Genomic DNA, 7,524 nt, shown 5'->3' on the forward strand with positions numbered 1-7,524 from the left:
TGAGTTTGTAGAATCACCGCCCTGTGTTTATAGACCATAAATTTCACTACATATTTCTAAAGAAGGAAGGAAAAAACAAAATCAATAGACATTATTTTTAAGTGATGGTAGTATGGAGAATTTCTATCTCCCTTTGATATTTTTCCCCACTCCTACATCTAGTTTTTTATCTGAAAAACAATATTCTTTAGGGCAAATCACATTTACCTTCCTGTGTAGATGGTGACTAGAATCACTTCTGCACGCCTCTGCCTTCTGTTTTCAGTTGTTCTGCTTGTAATCAGAAGAGAAATCAACACGGTGGGCCTAGGTCAGATGAACGCTGTGACCTCTTCAGCTCTGGGACACTGTGGGCTCAAGTTCCACATTCACTCCTGCCAGCAGAGAAGCGGCCGTGATTAAGTCATCCGAACAGTGACCCTAACTGTTACATTTCACATCCTGATGCTATCGTCAGTGTGACCATCACCTGGCGTGTGACGTCATTAAACATCTGCAGCTTGTTTAGACATTATTCTCTCCTGAGATTGCAATATAACATCATCCATTTTACAGGAACGAAGACGGAATCCTTCCGCTTTGAGTGGTCCAGAACCAGTCCCTGTCCTGTATGTGTCTAGGACGTGCAAACCTTGTTTAGGGTTGACGTTGATTCATAAGCAGCAAGTGATTTTCTTGTGTGCATGTGTAAGAGGTGGCAACAGATTTATCTTCCTGGTTGTTTTGCTTAGGCTAACATAAAAATCATCTCGCGTTCTCTGAGCATTTGCCAGCTGGGAAGTCGGGGGATGTTTGGGGACGGTGGAAGCTGCCTTGAGATTCAAACTTGGCCATGGTTAAATGCAAACACGCAGGGTAAGACACGTGCGGTGTGTGACGAAGCACGTGTAGTGTGTGTGGCAAGTCAATACCTTCAGAGCTGGCGAATTGAAGACAAGACCAACACCTAGCAGGTAAATTGAGTGATGCTTTCTCTTTCTAATATCTTCTATGACTAAGAGAAACATTTTTAGCTAAAAATACAGAAAGGTTGTTCCAAACATTAGATTTTTTTGCTCTACTCTTTAAGAACCAGAGGAATTAAACTTGAACTAAATCTGAAGAAGGCGTGTTCTGAAATAAACATTTAAATATGCAAAATCGGTGCACTTATCCTTTTAAATGCTCAGTCTGTCAATGTTTTCCAGGGTGCATCAAGAGTCATCAAAACCTCCAGTAATTCTACCATTCTAAGACAGCACTTATGTACAAGGGAAAATGCAGGAATACATTTGTGTAAAGGTTGTAGCCATGTGGGCAATACCTCTGATAAAATGTATTCTGGGAAAAGAAACACAAACTTGCATGTAGCTTATGGTTATAACCACTGACAGATAAATATCAGACAAGATAAACACCTGGATAACAGTGCCTAAGGGTGTGTTATTCTTATTACCTTCTTTCTGCTTTCCAAATAGTGATCACTGAGATTTTTTCCCCTTTTACTCTTTATTTCTACCCCTTTTTCTCCTCCATGCTTCAGGGAGAAAAATGTGGTCTTGAATCTTCGTGACTGGAAAACGGAGTAGGGATCTACTCCCCCAGTGTCTCTTTCTAAATGTAAAAAATATATAAATGGGGGCCGGGGATTTGGCTCAATGGCATTGCACCAGCCTCGCAAGCTCAAGGTCCTGAGTTCGATCCCCGGTACCAGAAAGAAGAGAAGAAAAAAAAAAAGAAGAAGAAGAAGAAGAAACCTCTGGAGTAAACAAAAATTGAGCCCAAAATGTAGACTTCATAGCTTTCATACCTCCACAAATCATCAAGTCTGCAGAACCTCAGATATGCTTTTACTCAATAAACATTTAAGGATTTCCATGGAGGATTATTATGGGACAGACTTTTTTTCTCTTGTGAGGCAACATTTTAAAATGTTGTTCTCAGCCACTCTCTTGTGCTTTAAACAGTGATCTATGTTATAAACTCCGGATTGACCTATAGGTTCTCTTTTTTAACAAAACAAAACAAAATAGGCATGCTCTATAGCCCCATTGCCTAGTTGAGAATTGTTTTTATCTGCTATTTTGGAGCTGTATCAGGGAACTTCAAGCCAAAGACTTTGCTTATTTGATTATAATCACCCGGTACATCTCTGCTTTCTGTTTCCTCCAGGTTGTCTAGGTCCTGTGGTTTTAATGCTTTGATGTCTTATCTTGAGGTTCTCTCAGAAGTACGTAGGTGCAGAGATTGAAAATAAACAAATGTACAAAAGGATTCTGTTATAAAAACAGAACATAGCAATTGTTGTCTTTCAAGCTGTAACAGTCTCAACTTGTAGAATATGAGAAAAATCAGTGTTCCTCCACCCCACCCTGGCCCCAGTGGTAATCTAGTTCAGAGTATGTTTTTTCATACCTATGAATAGACAAACTTACTTTATTCCAAAAGAGAAAAATGCATGGACACGTTTGTTTTAAACAGAGTTTAAGGTAGTCTCAAATATTTAAGCTTTTTTAAAAGTTGTTTTTTTGTTTTTTTTTTTAAATATAGAGTGTGACCCAGGTTTGCATAATTGCTCACAAGCCCAGGCAGGTGAGGCGACTAAGGTCCAGGTGAGTGTTCTAAAAATAGAATTCTGTTTTCTGTGACAGGTGACCTGGAAATTTACAGGTTAAGAAATTACCCACAAATCCAAATATTTAGTCAGACTTTTCTAAAGAATCTGAGCTGCTTAGCTTTGCAAATTCAGATGAAAACCTTGCAGAAACACGAGGGGGAAGTCCTCATTTGTTTCTGGATTTGATTGTGATGTGTTTGCATTTTGTTCAGGCTTTGTCATTCCTTCTGGGAGGAGTAGAATTTCTGTACAGATAGTTCAGATATGCGATAAGCTTCACAAGTTATCTTCAAATCAGAAGTATTTGTTTTGTTCGTAGATTTCCTTTACATTTAGTGTTTACTGGCAAAGGATAGATTTGAAATCTGCTGAAAGTGAATAATTGTGTCATTACAAATTATTAACGGTGGGGTTGTATTATTTAAATAATCATAATGCTTTGAAAGCATTTTTAATGAAAATAGAGGATGTTATTCTTGTTAAAATAACTCGTTAGTTGGGCTAGGGATGTAGCTCTGTAGTGCAGTGCCTGCCTGGCAAGTGCAAGGCCCTGAGTTTGAATCCTAGCACCAAAAAGAAAATAAAAAGTAATTAGTTAATAGTTGGTTTCTTCCACCTAAAAGCAAGCTGAAAAGACTACATCACTACAAAAGGGGTGTTTTGTTTATTCAGAAAGAAGGCTACATTCTTTTAGGGTGGCTGCTAAGCATAATCATTTAAAGTTTTTTTGGAAGTCTGGCTGGATACACTGCACAGGACAACTAAAGAATGGGGTTAGAATACTCTATTAGGAAATACATAAAAAAATGAAGAATATCTGCACAGGATAACAAAGGCAAATGTGTTAATTTGAAATACTCATGCAGCACTGTACAGTTCTCATCTGGTGCAAAGACCATCACTTCTTCCTCATGTGATATTTCATATTAATTTTGGGTAATGATCAGAGACCGTACCCCCTGCTGTGATTCAGAAAAATGTCTCTGAAACCATTAAATCTGACAACATACACTCACACACATACATACTTTGCCACACATACACCTTAACAGTAAATGTTCTCTTTTACATTCAACGTTTAAGATCTTGTATAAATGAAATTTCAAAAATACATAGATTTTTTAAAAAAAATCTTTAGCTCATTTCCTCCTTAGTCTCCTAGCCAGCTATGGTGGCACATGCCTATAATCCCTGCGGCATTGGAGTTTGGGGCCAGTGGAATCCCAATTCAAGGCTAGCCTGAGAAACTTAGTGAAAGCCTGTATCAAAAACAAAATGAAAAGGGCTGGGGATGTAGCTCAGTGATAGAATGTTTGCCTAGCATGAGTGAGGCCCTTACTCAGTCCCCTGTATCAATCACACGCACACACACACACACACACACACACACACACACACACACACACACACACACACACACACACACACACACACACACACACACACACACACACACACACACACACACCATTTTAAATGGTCAGGCAAGCCAAAGGCTATCTATATTATGCAATACTATTTGCTGATCAAAAAAGAATGAAATCTCAACTCATGGAATGAGATAGATGGAACTTAATGAAAAATCTAAACAGAAATGCTAATTCCAAAATTTTGTACTCTGCATAATTCTATTTCTATAGCATTCTTGATCAGACAAAATTATCGAAATAGAGAACAGATTGGTAACTGCCAGGGATTAGAGAGAGAAGAGGAACAAGGAAAGTAAGTGGATGTGGCTGTTAGAGGGGTTTGGATGTTGCCAGAATCATTCTGTGTCTTGACAGAGAGGGGGTATATCCAAACATACCCAGGTGGTCAAAATTTAGTAGGACTAATGACATGAATAAAAGTAAAACTGTTGAAATCTGAACCACATCCATAGATTTTACCAATGCTAGTATCTTGGTTGTGATATCGTAATACCATGTTTGCTCAATGCTATCACAGACGGCAACTGTGTAAAGAGTACACGAGATTACTCTCTATTACTTCTTATAATTTTGTCTGATTCCACAATTACTTTTAAAATAAAAAGCTTAATTTGAAATATCGCATCATGTTAGGATCATGGCCCCTAACCTGATTAAGGCAATACATTGTCACTCTGAATAAGACTATCAGGAGGACAAGTGCAGGGAGAATATACGCCACCCCTGCCTGCCCTGCATCTACACAGAGCCTGCAGGCACCTTTGATGGGGTGGAAGAGGCCTCTACCTTTGGAACAAACCCAGACTCCAAAAAGCTTCCAACCGCTCAGAAGCTCCAGGGGAGGCCATGTTTACCCTTGCCCCAAAAGATATTCAGAGAAAAGCTTTCAGATTCTCTAGGATGAAGCTGTCATCTTGTTGTTACCACGTGTCAAATATCCAGCTTCAAAAAACCCACAGCACCGAAAACATCTTTCGCTTTCTGTGTGGACTCTCCTCTTTTTACAGCTGCTGGTTTTGTGTTTCCACAGGATAAGAAGAACTATACACTCCCCTTGCAAGCATGCATTCCTCACCCCGGGGCTTGAGGGTTGATATGTGTCAAAAGCCTGCTTCCTAGCATCATGTCGTCATCCACTGGGGTCCCCAAAATCCTACGCACCTCCACATCCATCTTAGGTTGCTGTTGCTTCTTCCTTGTTTCTCAAGCTCTGGGAAACGTCCAAGAAAACAATTATTTGGAAGAGTTCTGAAGTGAAGTCCCCATGTGAAGCCCTCAGATCCTCTTTGCTGAACTTTACAACTATGCTGTGATTCTCCTTGTCCAGCTGGTCTTACCAGGGAAGCTGTTAACAACCACTCTAGAAAGAAAGAAATCTTACCGTTCCTAAAGTCAAATACTTCAGCTGTTAACACCCCAAATAGTTCTTCTAATTCATCTCTTTCTGTGCCAGAACCTGTCCAACTCTTGGCCCCAGTTTGGTTTTAGCTGTCATTCGCTCATGTTCTTTCCTGTTTTCTCCTGTTTTCATCTCACAGAAGCAAGCACACCTGCTTTGGTGTGACTTTTCCCTTTCATGTCTTCCTAGCCCACGCATGTCCAGAAGCACAGGGAGGATGCTACCTTCTCCTCCTGGTCATAGACGAAGCCTAGGGAACACCACTGCCTTTTTGTATCAGAGGGGAGGAGCTACTTAAGTGAAGTTGCAAAGATCCTTATGGACAAGTTGATGCAAAAAATGTTAATGCTCCAATCCGCTTGGAGAAGATGCCGTGTGCCCCTTGATAGAGATCTTTAGCATATGGTTTCCTAATGAAGTAGGGTGTAACAGAATCCTCAAGCTAAGTAATAATTCCGGGGAGTCTTTGGTATACATGACGTACAATAGTTTTGAGGTTTTCCCTTTTTTGGTGTACCTGAAGAGATAGTTTTGAAATATTAAAAAGAAATGAATAAAAATCTGAACACCTTCTTGATGGGTTCTAAACGAGGATGAGGAGATCTGTGACCTATGCTGAAGGGATTCCTTTCTTTCCCGGGCTTCCCCATCCCCATCCATCGCCCACCTTATGAGGCACCGACATGGTGGACAGGGAAAGCCCAGGTCCGGCAGGACAGGCAGCCCAGGAGCGAGCCCCCAAGGCCAGCCCGGTTAGCTTCACCCTCCAGTGTCACCCAGCTCTCGGCTGGAAAGGCAGTCGCCACTCACGGGCTCTTCCTCGGTTTCGCTCCAGGATCTTCTCAGCCAGTCCTATCTCCCAGGAGACTTGGGGACCCCCGCATCCCTGACCCTGCTCTCCCTGCCTGCACTCCTGAACTTCACAGGAACAGGCCGGACAGCGGAACGCTACATTTTATTTCTCAGCTTTTATGATATTGAAATTAAAAACAACGAGGTTACTTCCAGTCAGATTTTGGAGTATTTCGTGATATGACAGACTTAAGGGCTGGTCGGCTGGGGCTTCAGGGACCTGTTGTTTTTAAAAGTCCATATGGAACAAAACATTGGCTTCAAGTCATGACAACCCAGTGGCCTCAGGGAAGTCATTTCCTTTTCCTTAATCTGTTTGTCCTTTTGGAAAACAAAGAAATGCAAGCACGTGATTCCCGAGATTGTGTTCAAAGCTAACACTCAGGGGTTCCAAGAAACATATAAACAAATTCTATGGAAGAAGGAACTTCCTGAGAAATGCAATGCCATCTAAAAAGAATTAGCAAATTTGTATATTAAAAAAAAATCAAATTAGATTTAGATATGGAAAGTCCTTGTGTCCGAAATTAATATTTAAGCACCAACAGACATAAATATTATGTGTACATAAAAGTCATCGCAGCTTGAAAGACTAAGGGACTGATTACTTATGATATTTATCCTCAACCGAACTTTCTTCCTGGTGTCAGTGTAACACGTATCACACTAGTGTTTCAGCTCATCTCTTTCTGGTAGTGATGGTGCTGTGGATATCTAACGATACAATGCAAACAAAATGTTGCAAATAAATTTTCAGAAAAATAAAAGTATGAATTGAAAAATGCTCTGAAATCAGCATGCTGAAAAAATAATCACATTTTACTATCGCCGTAGAACTATTTTGGCAAACTCCTTACCACCAAAACTGAGTCATCCTTTGCTCAGAAAATCATATTTAATATGGGGTAATTCTAGCTCTTGTTTTTGGTAATAAGTTCCAAGGAAACCTGTCCATCCCCCTACGGTGCCATGTTAGGTGGGTTTATTTTAAGACATGACATTCCCAGCACCAGTCATCAGGCAGACAGCGTTTCAATGGAACCAGTGGCTGAAACTGTCTCAGAAATCTCCAGTATGAGAATCACACAAAACTTGTTCTGTGATCGATACAGAAGGGACTTGTGACAAAGATCTAGTGGGGGGAGGCTGCAGGGAACTTGTCACAGGTAATAACAGGGTATCTAGAAGTTGAAGGAGGAGGGAGAGGCAAGGGAAAGGGAAGTAAAAAAAAAAAAAAAAAAAATGTG

The 7,524-nt window shown here is 40.4% G+C and overlaps 1 long non-coding RNA gene across 1 annotated transcript; it reads right to left on the minus strand.

Moving 5' to 3' along the window:
- Positions 1-221: 221 nt before the first annotated feature.
- Positions 222-5,641, minus strand: LOC117285175. The gene is made up of 3 exons (XR_004516139.1): positions 5,408-5,641; positions 5,188-5,236; positions 222-374 (listed from the first exon to the last, which is right to left on the minus strand). It is a non-coding gene; the product is annotated as an uncharacterized LOC117285175 (long non-coding RNA).
- Positions 5,642-7,524: the final 1,883 nt, after the last annotated feature.

This window comes from Fukomys damarensis, unplaced genomic scaffold (assembly GCF_012274545.1).
Source record: "Fukomys damarensis isolate Sample0158 unplaced genomic scaffold, DMR_v1.0_HiC HiC_scaffold_7, whole genome shotgun sequence".
NCBI classification, from domain to species: Eukaryota; Metazoa; Chordata; class Mammalia; order Rodentia; family Bathyergidae; genus Fukomys; species Fukomys damarensis.